An 18057-nucleotide genomic window follows, 5' to 3' on the forward strand; every position below is an offset into this window, starting at 1 on the left:
CCTGTGCTACATTCGCTGTGCACGTACACATTTTTGTTGAGTGTGCCTTGATTGCAGGGACTATTGTTCCTTTTTTTTCTATCCCCTACACAAACTTTTCACCATGGCATTCAAGAGCCATTTGAATATATTAGATCTACCAGCAAAAAGTTTTAAATACTTGTTTTATTAATGATGTAACACACAGGTCGCTGCATTAGAAGGGACATTTTTAGAGTGCAACATATTGGCAGATTGCCCATCTTTGTTTTAAAAATGATATGATTCACTAAAAATTCAATATTTAACAAAGAAGATATTTAAAAATTTTAGCAATATATCCTGTGGATAAAATACCAGAGAGGGCATATTTTTAATGATGATATTATGAGTTGTTTTTGTGTATGTGTTTTGTTAAATTTCTTCTTTCTATTTTTATATTGCAGTTTTTCCATTACCATTTAACACCCTTATGCTCCCCTCCCTGCCCCATGAGCTATTTTATTTAAATGATATATTTTCTCACCAGCCACTCAAGAGAAAAAGCACACTTGTTCATTTTCAAATTCAAGGGGCAGGCTATAAAACAGCAGGAACTGAGGCTATTCAGCCATCCATCTATCTTGAGAGGAATAAAACACTATTCCACTCTGTACTGGCTGGCACAACTCTTCACCAACAAGCCACTATTTAGATATAAAAACAAACTGGCCTTTGTGTTTTGTTCATGCTGTCACCCGGGTATTACTCTCAAAGCACTTCAGCGACACAAAAATAATGTTGCTCAAACAGGCATAGTTTTAAAATATTTATGAAAAGTGTTGCTCAAAGAGCATATTTATCTCACTTGGCTTTCCCATTGTGCAATAACAGGGATGTTAAACTAAACCTCTTATTTTGTCAAGATGTTAAATATTCTCTCATTGTATATACATCTAGGTAAAAACTCTAAATTGTGGAACATTTATTAGATATGTATAAAAGAAATTATCTAAATTTATTCCTATGTGATTGCTCCTTATTCCACCCCCCTCCATGTTTTATGTTTCTAACCTAATAGGCACAGATGTGAACAACAGAAACAATAATGTGTTATAGGTGGGATGATAAAATAAGGACTTGATTAGAGGAAGTAACAAGGATTGACCAGTATAATTTCCCTGAGAATGTAAGGAAGAAGAAGGTCAGGAAAGTTTTCATTAAATTAAATGTTGGAATAGAGTAGATATTTTCCAGAAGAATAAGGTGGGGGACAAGGGAGTTTTTCGGGAAGAGAAAGCCACATAAAAGAAGCACTTAGGAATGACAGAGGTTGGCTTATTCTATTTAAAGCAGGGGTGTCAAACTCATTTTCACCGGGGGCCACATCAGCCTCACCGTTGCCTTCAAAGGGCCGAATGTAATTTCAACTCCTTAACAATTAAGGAGTAGTTACATTTATACAGTCCTAAAATTATTTCGGCCCTTTGAAGGCAACTGCGAGGCTGATGTGGCCTATGGTGCAAATGAGCTTGACACCCCTGATTAAAGAATTGTAGGTGGTTTCCTTTGCTGTGCAAAAACTGTTTAGTTTGATGTAGTCCCATTTTTTTAAGGACAATCTACTAAATAGAAGAAGATATTTTCCAAATGGCACACTTGATAAAAAGTTAATATCCAACCAACTGAGCCACACTGGTCAAGGCACAAAATTTCTTTAAAAAATATTAGTAATTTGAATCTAGGAGCATATAAAAAGGATAATGTATCATAACCAAATGGGGTCTATTCAAAGAAATGAGAGGTTTATTAGTGTTTCAAAGTCAATGTAATTTCCTATATTAAAAAATAAAGGAGAAAAAAGTAAAAAAAAGTTAATATCTAAAATTTACAAAGAACGCAAACAAATCAACATCAAAACAAAAATCCAGTTTAAAAATGGGCAGAGGACATAAATGGACACTTCTCCAAAGAGGATATAAAGATGGCCAACAGACATATGAAAAGATGCTCAACATCACTAATCATCTGAGAAATTCAATTTAAAACCACAGAGATATCATCTCACACCAGTCAGAATGGTCATCATCAATAAATTAATAAACAAGTGCTGGCAAGAATGTGGAGAAAAAGAAACCCTAGTACACTGTTGGTGGGAATGCAGACTGGTGCAGCCACTGTGGAAAACAGTGTGGTGTTACCTCAAAAAATTAAAAATGGAACTGGCCTTTGGCCCAGTGGTTCTACTTCTGGATATTTATCTGAGTAAACAAAGCATCAATTAAAAAGAATAAATGTACCCCTTCATTCATTGCAGCATTATTTACAATTGCCAAGATATGGAAGCAACCTGAGTGCCTATCAATAAATGAGTGGATAAAATATATTAAAAAATAAATGAATGAATAAAAAGGTGGTAGTACACATACCATGGCAGGTTACTTAGCCACGAAAAGAATAAAGTCTTACCATTTGCAACAGTATGTATGAACTTAGAAGGTATTAGGCTCAGTGAATGTCAGTCAGATGAAGATAAATATCATATGATTTCATTTATATGTGGAATTTAAAAAATACTAAACAAAAAACCAAAACCGAACCAGACCCATAGATACAGAAAACAGGCTGATAGAAGCCCAAGGGGTGGGAAGTTGGGGACTGGATGAAAAAACAAAGGGATTAAGAAGTACAAATGGCTAGTTACCAAACAGATGCAGGGGTGTAAAGTACATCCATAGGAATTATAGTCAGCAAAACTGTAATAACTATGTACTTGTATGTTGCCTCATGGGTACTTAAAATGACAGAGAGAACATTTTACACATTATATGACTGTCTATCCACTAGCTATACACATGAAACTAATACAAAATAATATAATGTAGACAGTAAATGAAAAAGAAAAAGAATGGTAGAGAATGAAGCATCAGGAAGAGTGGAAGAGAAAGACAGGGCATTCTTTTCTTTTTAAAAAATTTTAAATTGTTTTATTATTTTTAATTGAAATCTTATTTTTTAATTACAGTTTACATTTAACATCATTTTGTATTAGTTCACAAAGCATTATTTTCTATCCTATAAATTTCAGAATTTGATATCCAAGTCCAGTGCATTTCATGATCTGGTTCCACATTTCCTGTACAATCTGAATTTATTCACCAAGTAGGTGCTAAATAAATATTTATTTAGTGAACGCACAAATGAATAATAGTTCCTCAGTGTCTATATGCAAGGAACTTTACTAAGGTTTGTGGAGTGTAAAACAAACAGCTAAATCTAAAAAAAAAAGCAATCAAGACCTCATAGTTAAATAAGAAATATGACTGTTAATTGTAAATTAAGATAGCAAGTAACATAGAGGATGCCTTTGGAAACTAAGAATATGTTGCTCCCACTTCTCTACAATTAAGTCTGTGTCTCCAGTACTCTCTGTACCCACTCTGCTCATTCCTGTGTTCCTGCTCTGGTTCACAATATTTTCCCTGTCCTGTCTGTTAGTGCTTTCATTGCCTTCTTTTACACATCCATATCTCACCTATGTCAAAGAGAAGAGAAGAAAGACAAGTGACAGTGAGTAGGGGGTTCTGTTTTTACCAAGCATTCTAAGTATTTTAAAAACATTTTATTTAATTCTCACAACTTTTGAAGTAAGCTAGGCATTGCCCCCTTGTTTTACCATAATACCCATGTCTAATTCAAAGAGGTTAAATAATATTCCAAGAAAATACAAACAGCGAATAGAGGAGCTGAAAGCTGAGCCCAGTTCTATCTCTTTTCTGCCCGAAGCCCAGCTCACGTGCTTTCTCAAGGTATCATTCTCTTAGCACGCCATCCTCAGCTGTACTCTCTCTGAGTTTCCACGGTCAGCAGCTCAGAGCCTAACACTTAACTTGTTTCTAATAATTCCTCATGTTAATTTCATCTTCTTATGTGGATTATGTAGTATTTGATAGACACAACCACATTTCATGTTGTTTCTCATCACCCTTCACTAGTACAACCGTCTCTCTCAGTGATGAACCTTCAACCATTGCCAGTGTGGGCAGGTCATTTTATGCTATGTAGCTTATTTTCAGAGTCAATTCTTACGTATCTTAACAAAGTACTATCTGCATCACCTTGTCATCCTACTATGAGTACTCTGTTGGCCTGCACAAACTGTCTACTTCACAGGCATTTGTGAAGGTTAAAAATAATGATGTATGTAAATGAATGTAACAGGCCTTAGAGTGAATAAATATAGGTATATGATTATAGTATCTAAAGAAATAATCTACTTGTATTTCTTAGTTCCTACCAAATTTACCCCTCAGCTAATAGGATGACTAAATCAATGTCCCTTTTTTGAAAGAAAAAGTCAGTGTCCATGTGTGGTTTAATGGGCCTGCTAAGGAAAAGGGTGGAACTTTGGGCATGAAGAGCCTCAGTTAGTTGAGCACTGGAAATTTCACACCCTGGTACCAAATTCAGGATGCACTGAAAAGTAATTGAAGTGAGCAATGACTCTGCCTATATTTACAGCTAGGACAAGGTGATAGACCATTTCATAAAACAATGACATGGATGTAAGCAAAATCAAAGGTAACTATTGCCACTTTTAAAATGATCACCTTTTGTATGTCAATTACACCTCAATAGAAAAGACTTTAATGACCAACTTTTCACTTGTTAAAATATGAAAATGAACCAGTTGACAAACTGCATATCTATTACATGTATCATATGTAAAAATAATTTTAAATTTGTCAACTATAGCATTTAAAAGGGTAGAAAATAGTTAATTCTAGCTGTGATAAGTAATAAAAATGGTTTTAACAATATAAAATAAAAATTTGAGGAAGACATTCCTTCCAAGCCTCAGCCATAGACTAGTGAGAACCTCTTGTACAACCTGCGTCTAAAATAATAAAGGCAGAAATTCCTTCTGTGGAGGCGATCCTGGCCAGCTGAGAATAACAGTCCAGTCCTTAATTGTTGCAAAGAAGCATCCCTTAAGTCTGCATTTAGATCATTGTTAGGAAATAGGAAGACATGTTTCTCTGGGATCTTCTAACACAGAATAAATTTTAAAAGAAGCTTCAGAAAGAGTTAGTGAGAAGGATTTATGGAGAAAAAAGAGATTCACTACTTCTCCCCTCTTCTGTTGGGTGGTGGTAGCAGGAGGAGGGGTAGACAGAAAACCCTCCCTTGAGATCTGCAAGGGATTTGGAACATGCAGTGCTGACTCTCCTGTCCTGCTTACAGGTTACTGAGCAGCAGATCGTTCCAGTGATGCCAGGGCCTGGGGACTTGCCATTTGTGAGATGCCAAAAAGGTACCGTGTGGGAGAAGAGAGCAAAGTCCATACTAGTTTCCCATGCACCTTAGTGATAAACTAAGAGAACCGTGAGTTTCCCACTGGTCTAGATAGACCACAGATTGTACTTGGAGTCTCTGGCCCAGGGATCAAAGTCTTGTAAGAGGTATCCTGGTAGAACAAAGCGATGCTATCATAAAAGTGGTAACAGCTCACTTGGGGTAAGAGGGGAATGTGACTTCCTAACCATAAGATTGCTCACTTCAGGAAGCTGTGGAGGAGACTTCCTGGCTCCTGAAGTTCATCTCTGTTACCCTTCAGAGGCAGCAAAGGACATCAGATGGATAGCTGCTGTCCTTTTGGACAAACGCCAAAGACCAACGAAGGGGGAGGTAGGCCTTAAGAACAAGAGTCTTACATATTCTACAAGTCTGTCACACACTGGAATTTGCACCTGTGGAAGAACCTCCAAAGCACGGTAACAGAAATGTCACCCTTTTTCTGTTTCATGAATGCAATATAATCTGACACTAGCTTCATCAGCAACTGGGACACTGGGGTGCTTACAACACTTTTCTTCCTAAACGTATAATTATTTAGTTTATATGAATTGGTATCAAGTCAGACCCCTATCACCCCACATTCCCACAATTATATTTTCAAGTTTAATAGATGAATTTTGTATTTATATCTGAAACATTTTATCTTGTTAGCTTGAGCTCATTTTCATAATTGTTGCAATAGGTTTGGGTTTGGGTACTGATTCTGTCATTGAAAATATTAGCTACCGTGTTACCTAATGGCAATTTGTTGTTATATTTGACTTTAATTTTGCATGGTTCATTTTATTCTATTCTATAGAATATTATAGGTATTATATCCTATAGAATATGACTTAGGCTACCATTTGCACTGTATAAACCTAGAACTACCACTCCTATGCCAAATCTAACAAAGAACATAAAGAAAAAATATAGATGTGGCTATAGGTGCTAAATAATAAATAGAATCTTAGCAAATCTAGTTCCAAAATAATTAAAAGAGTTCTCTTTGGGGTGAAAGAGCAGTTTGATGTTAGGAAATCTATACATTTATTGTAACACTGTGCAGTAAAGGGAGATTTAGGAGTAGTGTGGACAGTGGAGAGGAGAGAACACAGAAGCTGAGTACTGAGGGGCCACGGCCACTAGCCTCACTCAGTCAGAAGTGCAGACTGCGTTAACAACAGTCCTGGGTGGCACTCAAGGGTGAACTTCAGCAAAGTAATAGATTTATACATCAGAAGTCTGAGGTGGTAGTTCAAGATTAGACTGATCAAGAAATGTGAAAGTAGCAAATATCTATAGTGTAAATTTAAAAAGTAAAAATCTCACAAATGTTCATAGCATATTCTTAGCAAAATGTACATAAATATGGAAATGTTACAAAGATATTAACAGTAAAATTATTTCTAAGTAGAACATTAGAAAAAACTATGTAACCATGAGAAATGGCATAATTATATAAGGCACAACATTAAAATTATGTTTTTAAAGAATTTGTGGCATGGAAACACAATATAAGATAAAGTAAAAATAATAGGATATCAAAATGTATGTATACATTGCTCCAAAATACCTCAAGGTATTAACAAAAGTTTTCCTATGAAATATGAGGTTATGAACTATTTCTATCACTTCCCAAGGTTTTCAAAGTAAATATGCATTTTTCAAATTAAAGAGCTCCTCTAAATGAGCACTTAGACACTTACTTGCTCCACTCAGTGGCAGATTCCAGACAGGCATGTTTCTTTAATACATCTCCTCAGGGGTAGGTTTATTTCTTGTACACTCTTATTCTTTGAGGGTCCTGGTTCTCAGAGAGACTCATCTCTCAGACTCCAACTCAGACTAGCCACAGGATTCATCTTCTGTTCCTACCTTTACCCTTACTTACCTCAGGGTTGCTACTTTCACCTCGTTTTTGTCCTTTTTGGATTCTTCGTACCATTTCAGAAAAGCATTTTTTAAGTGTTATTTTTTTAGAGTTGTTTTAATTTAACAGCTACCAAAAAGGGAACTCTCCATATATTTTTAAACCCATCCGAATTCATTCTTAAAAATTGAAATAATACATTTCATTGCCTATATAACAAGGACTTTGCACCTTAAGTTAAACTGTTACCAAAGTACTAGCTTTTCCACTAAACATCTAAATGCATTTAACAAGTACTGTTTTTGATGGCACCAATGTCAAGAAAAGCAGCAGTCCATGGGTAATGTGCTTCACACTTTAAATCCCTGTCTTCTAAAAATATAATGATAGCACTGTATAAAAACTCTCTGACAGACTCTGAATGCAGAAAGAATAATTGTCTCTGAGAATCAAATTCTAAGAAATTCAAAGCCTACCTTTGTAGTCTTTATACAGCCTTTATATTGTCAGTAGACATAATTAAGCTCAAATATGCATTAGGAAAGTATATCTTTTCTTACATTTATAAACTAAAGTTCCACATTTTCTTGATGACACTTATGAGCAATCATGTAAAATAACTGTGTATAGTGTCGGATGGGTACTAGACTTACTTGGGGTGGTCATTTCACAAATTATATCAGTGTCTAATCACTATGCTTTTTACCTTTAACATAATATTGTACATCAATGATAATTGAAAGAAAAGTAAATCTGGATCCACTCCATCAAAAGAAGTAATTCCATTTTTTGTGCTTTCCCATGAAGGAATTACACTATGCTGTAATACTTTGTTTGCACATTTTTTATTAGACTGGGAACATCTTGAAAAGATAAGTCATATCTACTAAAAGTATTGTGATAGGCCCAGAATTTACCACTGGATTTACCTACAGGACAAGTGTTTGAAAATTTACCCTGAGTAAAAGATGTTTAGTAAAATGTAAGAAAGTTATAATTCTGTAGCATATATAATTTCATTCTTTATTTTTCTATTGGGAAAAAACCTGTTATAGTATCATAAAAACATTACAGTATTGTGGGCCAGTATTACTGAGAGACATCACTCCAAATGAAGTAACTTATAGCCTAAGTAGAGTTTCCCTTCTTTCTTTCTCTCCTTGTTTATCATATTCTTGTTTCATTACACAGTAAATGAATGAATGTTTTGATTCTAAAATAAAAGTGATTTTAAATTGTATTTTACCTGAAGTATTGTTGACAGGATAATGATAATGCCCAACAGAAAAAAAATATACTTAAAGTAAGGGAAGTAACATTGTCAGCACTTAAAATAAACGTTTTCCATTTACTTACTTTTAAAAATCAACATTATATTGTCAAACAAAGATCCCAAACAAATAAAATCTTTGAGAATTTAGTTAGGCATAGAAAGCAAGATTATTATACAGGTTTCATCATCTGACATATACTGTTCAATCTTATATAGCCCTGACTGGGAATTGAACCGGTGACCTTTCATTTTGTGGGACAATGCCCCATGGGTCAGGGCTGTACTCATTCTTTCATAGTAAACCACCCACTCTAAAGCCTTTAATAAATACAGTTAATAAAATTAGGGTCCAATTGTCACTTCCTTTTCTTTTTCATTTAAATTACTATGCCCTGTAGGATATAGGAATGTTAAGTCCCCATCCATATTTCCAATGCAAAAGAGAGAAACCAAATGCTTTCTACTCTCTAACAAAAAAGAAGTTTGAATTTTTTTTTTTTACTTTTTTCCTTAGGAGCAAACTTAAGATCATCTCTGTGCTTCCTTGTCCTTAATTTTTTACCCTATCATAAAAAAAAAAAACAACTGTCATATTTGCTTGCTTTCACATCTCTGGCAATAGTATGCCTCCCTATTTCCACTGCTTCTGGCATAATTAGGCCATCACTTCACACCTTGACAGGACTAGATCCTTGTCAACATCCCTCCTAATTCTAGTAGTTTTATCGTTGCTGTTAATTTTTAAAAACTGATGCCTTGACCAGATTGTAGATTCCTATACTCAACTACAACAGTAAAAATTTAATTTAGTAGTTTGCTGGTAGAAGACATTGGTGATGAAACTAGAACAATCAATTTTATCCACCAAAATATGCCTGTAACTTGTTGAACTCAGACTGCTCTGGCTATATAATTTTTATTACACTTTCCTCAAATTCTCTTCATTCCAACTTATCACTCTAGGAGAGTACATATCTATTTCATCATCTTCCATGCTTTCTTTAGTGGTCTTCATATAGCAAAGATTTCCCTTATTATCTCCTCAATCCAAACTTCACAAAATGCTGCTTACCATTTAAATAGATTTCAGCTGGTGAGTATGTCACTCAACAGTTCTATAACCTTAGACAAGCCTTAGTTTTCTCATTCCATAATGTGATTAATAGTAACAACAACAATAACACCTTTGCTTTATGAAATTGAGGATTATATGACATAAAGCAAATATAAAATGTTTAGTAGAGTATCCGAATTATGACATTAAGTAAATAGTATTGTTACTGCTATTATTGTTATTTCTGTTAATTCAGTGAGATGTCCCCGTCACATCATTTCACATTTGATAACTTCTTTTTGCTAACTCAGCAATACTGAACAGTAAATTATTCAGTAATTGTTTGTCTTTAATTGCTTTGTGCATTTGCACAGTGATTTATTTGTACAGATATTTTCAGAGTAAATACTGAGAGGTCATTTAATAAGTACTCATCAAAAAGTTTATCACATGTTTTGATATTTTTTATAATTGAAAAATATTATGAAATTATAAAATGGAACCAATATTGTTGAGTATTTTCCATAGACCAGAAATATCCTAGGAGCTCAGTAACTAGAAATATGTTTGAATATTCTATTACATGCAATTGTACCACATAATTTTATTTTTTGAAACCAAAATACTCACACACACGCACACACACACACCAAATAAACAACTTACCTTAATATTCTGAATTCAGCTTCAGAAATGATCCAAAGTGGATATCTATAAATCAATAATGATAAAATTACAGTCAGCTTAAAGATAAAGAGCTTCTACTTTTAGCAATGATTTTTAATATTTTCTACAATAACTCAGTTATAGTTTAATCAGCTAGAAGTTTATATTTGTAGTTTTGAATATTACAGAAAATTTTGCCACATTTGTATAACACCTTTATGTGATCAGTAAACTTATTTTTCTTAAAGATTATATTTATTTATTTTTAGGGAGGGGGAGGGAAGGAGAAAGAGAGGGAGAGAAACATCAGTGTGTGGTTGCCTCTTGAGCACCCCCTACTGTGGACCTGGTCCGTAACCCAGACATGTGCCCTGACTGGAAATCAAACCAGGGACCCCTTGGCTCACAGGCTGGTGCTCAATCCACTGAGCCACACCAGCCAGGTTACAATCAGTAAAACTTTTAAGATAAAGGAATTTGACACTTTTGTGGCTTGCCAAGACAACTGATAGTTTATATCTATGAAATATCATCTTATTCAGCATTACTGAATTGTATTGAAAAATCTTAAGTAAGTCCATAATAACACTGCTGAGATAGCCCCATTTTATAATACTGAAAATGAGACTGGAATTTATTTTAGAGGAGCCTGAATATACACCATATACACTATATATAAACTGTACAAATGAGGTCTGTCCAGAAAAAGTCCTGCCACTATCAATATAATGAGAATGGTTTGCCTGACACCGATGTAACCTGGCAACCAAAGCCAGTGGACTGAAATGCACACACATGAACAATGATGACTTCACTATACTAGTCAGTGGGGGCAGTAGTTGCCATTGAATGGGCATGTGTACTGTGTGACTGTCACACTGAAAATGACTGAGCAAGTAGAGCAATGAATCTGCATTACATTTTTTGCATTAAGCTTGAACATTACTCTGGGGAAACTATTCATATGATTCAGAAGGCTGCAGCTATGGTGATTGGCAGTTTCATAATGACAATGTAACTGATCATACATCACATCTTGTGCAGAGTTTTTTGGCAAAACATCAAATCACCCAGGTGACTCAGCCCCTACAGCACAGATTTGGCACCCTGTGATTTCTGGCTTTTCCCCAAACTAAAATCCCCTGTGAAAAGGAAGAGATTTCAGATTGTTGATGAGATTCAGGAAAACACAATGGGGCAGCTCGTGGCAACTGAAAGAACGTGTGAGGTCCCAAGGTGCCTACTTTGAAGGGGACTGAGGTGTCATCATCCTATGTACAATGTTTCCTGTATCCTATATTTTCTTCAATAAATGTCTCTGTTTTCATATTACATGGCTGCATATCTCTGGAAATATATCCCACATGTCTGTACACATATTAATAGATGGACAACATGGCAATACATATTCTCACAGATGAACATTTAAGTAAAACAAACAGGTAGCTCTGAGATATTTGATAAAGGAAGTAAAATACTTGTGGGCAATCAAATGGATCAAATTAAACCTAACTCAAATATTTAGATAAAGTGATGTTTCAGTGATATTAACAACAAAAACAGCAATAAAAATTCTGTGTCGAGTTTTATAGCTCATAGAACACTGTTTCACATTCTTGCTCAGGTCCTCAGTAACCCTCATTACCATAAATGTGTTCCCTCCTAAATACGAATAGGATAAACTTGGTCTGAATTGATACAGTTAAATATGAAGCTTGTCCCATCAAATGCACTTTCTGAGAATAGCACTTACATTTAAAATACATGTCATGTTCCTTCATAAACAAAGCACAGTTGTAAGATCTATTTTTCATATGGCTGAATCTTGTCCCTCCCCCAGAATGATGGCAGATATTAATCAAATAATGATACATATTGGTACATAACTATACTGTATTAAATGTCATGAAGACGTTTCTTATAGTACTTTCAGTGTAGTGGGAATTCTGGTTTAGTCTAAAAAGATCAGGAGAGACTCATAGGGCATAAAATTTTAGCTGAGTGTTATCAGGCAAAGACAGAGCAGACAAGGGAGAGGGAGCCCATTTTAGGGGGACTGGCAGGTGCAGTGTGCTGAGGCATGAGGCAGTGTGGCGCTGGTGGGAAGCAGGAAGAAGCCGTCAGGGCTAAAACAGAAATGGAGGGATGAGTCAGGGTGCATAAAGCTAGAGAGGTTAGGCAGGGCCATGGCAGGCTATGAAGTAGATTGGTTTTTATCTCACATACTACAGGAAGCCAATGAAAGTATTTATGCAAAAAAGTGAGTTAAAATCTCTTTGAAGAGGGGATCTCTGTTGAGGGGAAGAGAAAGTAGAGAAAGAATGAATGTAGGAACCAAGATCAGGAAAGAGAGATAGTGACACTGACTTGAGTGTTTGCTAAAGAGATTGAGAAAATGGCTTGTTTTAATAGGTTTTGGGGAATTGAGTATAATCTGTGCCTCTTGCTTGAGTGTAAGTTCTATGAAAATTTGTATTTTACACTGTTACATCCTCTGCTGTAATGCTTTGCATATAGTAGATATTCAAAAAAATTGTTAATGAATGAATGAATGGTAAAAAGGGCATAGGAAACTGGAAAGCGTAGGGGTTTCACGAAAGGGTGCTATTCACTGTTATAAAAATCATTAGAAAGGATCCAGTTTGCAAGTGAAATCATGAGTTTAGATACAGAGAAACTACACTTGAATTGCTGTTACAAATTTAAGTGGATAGGTGAGGTAGGAAATTTTAAGTGTCTAAAGGTTAGAAAAGAGATATTGACTGAAGATAAAAATTTGGAAGTCATAGGAATACCAGTAACATTAAAGCAATGGGAGAGGATGCAATATCTATGAGGGGAAAATAAATTAAAATGCCAACTGAATATTTGCAGGCTCTTACTATGTATTAAGAACTCTTCTAGGGTTTTACATGTACCAACCCAATTAATCTTTATAATGATCCCATAACGAATATTCTATTTTTATCCCACTTTAAAGCTGAGAAAAATCAAAGTACAGATAAATTATACAACTGGCCCAAATTCACACAGCTAGGAAAAGGCAGAAGTAGGGTGTAATTGGCAGAATTCTAAGATGGCCTCCAGCATTCCCAACCCTTGGTGTACATACTCTGTACAGTTAGTTTCCTTTCCTTTGTGGGGCAGAACCTATAAATGTGATGGGATATAATTCCCAACATTCAGTTACTGATCAGCTGATTTTGAGTTAATCAAAATGAATGAGAAAAACAGTTGATCCCTTTAAAAGAAACTGGCCTTCCTGATACCAGAGATAAGCAGTGTGAGAGGCCCACATAAGGAGCTATATTGCAAAGGATCACAGGTAGCTTCTAAGAGCTCAGAGTAGCCACTGGCCAAAAACCATGGACAATACCGGGGCCCTCAATCCTACCAACCACAGGAAGTGGAATTCTGCCAACACAAATGAGCATGGAAGACTACACCTCAAGCTCTGAATGAGTCCTTACACCAAGCCAAAACTTGGATGTCAGCCTGTTAATACCCTGAGCAGAGGACCCAGCTGAACTCCATGCAGACTTCTGACCTACAGAACTGTGAGATACCAAATGAGTGTTGTTTTAAGACACAAAGTTTATGGTAATTTGTTAGACATCTATTGAAAACTAAAGTACATAATTAAACCTGGGTAGTCAGTTTACATAGCCTGTGCTGTTAAGGACTTAGCTATACTGTATATGGTAGAAGAGTTGGGAAAGTGAGTCCTGAAGGATACAGACATTTGAAGAAGGAGCAAGAGAAAATGAATCAGCAAAGGAGACTGAAGAGAAGTAAAGAAACACAGGAAAACCCGAGAGACTGTGGCTTGACCGAAGTCAAGAAGGAAGATCTTTGGAAGAAGGGGCTGTGAGAGAGCAAGAGTGTGGAATGCTGATGAGAGCAAATCAGAGGAGGAATGAAATACATTCACAGGACTCAATGAGACAGAGGAGGCTGATACTGGTTTTCTTCTGGTGCATTACAAAAAATGGAGTTTGTGTTTTAGAAACCCTTTTGTTTTTTTTTAATGAAAGGGAAAAATTATGTGATGGGTTGGGAGAAATTGTTTTCCAGACACATTTTTATTATTCAATATTTTCATACAAAAGAATTATAGGGCTTTTCCTCAAGAATTACAGAAACCTTGTCAATTACAGCAGACTTGAAAAGTAAATCAATTGAAATATTGTTTTGTCACAAAATTGAACTTCAAGGATGAACAGTCTCTTATGTGACAGGGAAAATTATGTCCAAGTCATATTCTAAAAAATATTCACTCTTACAAGATGTCTAATGTAACATAATAGAAGGAAGAGAACAGAAAAGAGAGCCTTTGATCTCCAAATCTCAGTTACATTGATCATCTTCATTGCTACCAAGGGAAAAGCATTATTTTCTCCTGAAAACTAAATAAATAAAATCAGATATGGAAACCAAAATATAAACAGGCATTAAATAAATCAGTAAGGATCCACCTTGACAAGAATAGAGTACACCTGAAAAAACAGAGCACACAAAAATAATTAAACTTAGGGCTTTTTGTGCTGCTATATTCACCCATTGAGGTTGCTTTGGGGCTCTCTTGTCCCAGTACTTCACTATGGTGACTAATTTATAGAAGGCTGAAATAACTATGACCAGCTATCCTCTCATCCCACATAAGATATTAAATTAACAAAATGTATACTACATTTAAGTTGTTAGTATATGGAGGAGAGAGATTTGTCTCCAATGAAACCATTAGGAAAGGCAGAGCAAAGTTTCCTCAGATATCTTCGACTCATTGTGCTCAAGATGTGATTGGACCATTTCAACAGCTGAATCTGAAGAAAGATTTATATTTTCTGTTTTGAATGATCCAGACAAGTGACCCATGGAATAGAGGCCCACGTGTGGGAGTGCAGTGCTAGTGGGTCTTCTGGTGGCTCCATGTCTGATCTCACCTCGTGGTCTCATCTAAAGCCTTTTGTCTCACATATAAATTCATGTGCCCCCAGCACTTCATCTATCTGTTCAAAGATAGTTTAGGAGGTCAAGTACAGTCCTTGCTGTTATTTCAAGATCACCATTCCTTTTGCTGCTCACTCACATTTCAAGGATCTTGAATGTGTTTTACATCCAGTTTATTTTCATGTGTTTGGCTCCCACTTTCAGCTGTTTATGGATGAGACAGTGCTGGCTACCAGAGGCATCATTGATGAGCATGTGATTGTTCCCCTCTGTGAGACACAGCCTGGTTCATTAATTAGCTATACCATCTTCATAGAGAAAAGAGATTTCTGTCTTCCTTGCATCAAATATTTAAAAAAAAATCTGCCCTTTGGTATGATCAGTTATTCCGAAACACACATCACATTTTATTACTCAATGAGCCCTTAACCTCTAACCCAAAACAGGAGGCTTTAATTGAGTACCTTGACTTCACTTAAAGTTCTCTTTTGATTCATAGAATTTTCAGAAGGAATTTACAGTGATACTTGTTTTTTTTTTTCCAAGAAGGATACTCTATGAAAACATGAGGCAAAAAAAGAAACATTTTCAAATTTTATTTTATATATTAGATATCTTATAATCATATCATAGTTTCCCATATTATTGATAACTAAGTAATTTGTTGGCTGACATTTCAAATCTTTCATCTCAAATATTCCAAGTCCTTATGGCCTTAAATTTCAGGTTATTTGTTATTGCTTCCCAATTGAGATGCACACGTAACAAGTCTATCTGTCATTTGTGCAGTACACCTGCCTTACACAAACTATGAGATAGGTGTCTTCTTGTCCAGCCTCGAGAACTTTTTATAATGTTCTCCAAACTATGTTTTTTTGTGTGTTAAGCTGCATTATACATAAATATTTCACATTAGTTTCCAATTACTTCACATCCTAGTATATTTGAATATACCTTTTGTTTTGGTGAGCAGTGCACCTGGTATAATAACAATGCAGAGCATCTCTTCCACATCCCTGTACTGTATATTCCTTCATAAGCTATTTTCCCCAAAAGGTAACTTTTAAGCTTTGTAGTACCATGGCCAGGAACAGGATATAAAATACTGTACAGAACACACTTTGGCTAAAGCCCTTTCCGGAGAAAGATACATGGTCTGTAATGTTTTAAGACTCCACAGTAAATTCTATCCTCAAACTCCTTAGAATTGCTCCAGAACTACACCTACTCTGGGGATAATTAACTTCCCATCCTAAAATGATTCCTCATAACAATGGCAGCAGCAGGTACCAGAACTAGATAGCTCTACTATTCAACCTTTCATAATCCAGCCAAAATGTGTCCTGGCATACTTTGTTTGTACCTAGATTTTGTATCAGTAGTAAAGATATTTTCTACAGTCAATTTCTTCTTTTAAAAGAGACTTAACTCCTGCTTCCATTTTCATTTAAGCTTGAGGATTATCTATTTTGGATCCCAAAGTTTTTCTTTACTGAGTCACAGTTAATAATAGGAAAACTTAACTTTCATGACTCAATTCTAAGTAAAAGCAAATTTCTTGGAGGGTATACTTATAATTAAGGTCAATACCCTGGCCATTGATATTTTGGACCTTGCAAAGCTAGATGAAAACAAATAAATATCTTTTAAAGCTTGCTATGTATTTTCCTGCTCCATAACTAATTACATCCTTAAATACAGCTACACATCCAAATGACACCAGACAACTGAATTTTAAATGATAAGTTCCCTTGGTACAAGTCTTCTAAGTGGCAGGTAAAAGAAGGTGAGGAAGTTCAAATTCTTATTCATTTTAAAGAATGAGAAGTAATACAGAAGAAACTGTTAAATAATTCAAAACAAGTAGATGGGGAATTGAGTATTAAATAGACTTTTGAAGGATACATTGAATTAATTTGACATATTTTACTTAATAAACATAATCTTTATAATAAAAATAGTTACTATAAGGAGAAACTTATTTACCAAAGCTTTTAACAGACTTTATTATTAGAAAAAAATCTTATAAAATATGAATTATTTTCCATGTGAAAAAGTATGGTTTCAACTACTCATTTTACTGAACAAATAGGTACTCATAGAATTCCCTGAATTTTAATTAAAAAATTATTTCCAACAGAGAACAAGTTAGTTGCTGGGTCATCAAATGCATGAGGATCTTTTGAGTATTACATGAACTATTCCCCCCAGTATACTTTTTTAATGTCAAAAAAGAAAAAAAGTTACTTTTTGAAAAAATTATTTATTATAGGAAACATTTATTGTACTAGGTAGTGCTAATAAAAATCTGGTGAAAAGAACAGGTTTTTCCACCTTAGGGTTTTTTGTTTCCATTGTTCTGTTTTTAACAAAGCCTAAGGAACTGCTCATGTTTAAGGCAACATACTGCAACCAGGTTTCATCGCTCATCTATAGAAAATATTTTGGAAGGAAAAATATGACTCACCCTAATCTAGTTAAAATTGTCTGGGACTTTTTCTACATGTAGAATAGAGCAAAAAGGAAATTCAAGTGAATCAATATTTTAAAAAGAAATAAAAAGGCAAGGACCAACAAACTTTTTATGTAAAGAGCCAGATAATAAATATTTTGGGCTTGGTGGACCATAAAATCCCTGTGACAATTACTCCACCATTGTAGTGGCAAATTACACTAGAATGTGTAACTAATGTGGGAAACATTATTTACAAACAAAATATTATTTATAAACACAGCACACGGGCTGGACATGACCTGTAGTTAGCTGGTCCTGAAATAAGAGGATGTTGTAATATGATCACAATGTAGAAATGATGAAGCCACAGCACGTCCTTTTCAGTCTGTTAAAAGCCTTCTCATCATTTTGTAAAAATAGGACTTTCCCTCTGGTCCTTTTGGAATGTTCTTAAATAAAATATTCTCAAAGACAATATTTTTAAAACTTAT

General features: G+C 35.0%; 1 protein-coding gene across 2 annotated transcripts in view; it reads right to left on the minus strand.

The window, feature by feature from the left end:
• Positions 1-18057, minus strand: part of CNTN1 (contactin 1) — a 318439-nt gene that overhangs the window by 218712 nt on the left and 81670 nt on the right. For both annotated transcript variants that reach the window (XM_028531929.2, XM_028531933.2), the window contains exon 2: positions 10162-10206. The gene's annotated coding sequence lies outside the window, so the exon portion shown is untranslated. The remainder of the gene's footprint in view (positions 1-10161; positions 10207-18057) is intronic.

This window comes from Phyllostomus discolor, chromosome 2 (assembly GCF_004126475.2).
Source record: "Phyllostomus discolor isolate MPI-MPIP mPhyDis1 chromosome 2, mPhyDis1.pri.v3, whole genome shotgun sequence".
NCBI classification, from domain to species: Eukaryota; Metazoa; Chordata; class Mammalia; order Chiroptera; family Phyllostomidae; genus Phyllostomus; species Phyllostomus discolor.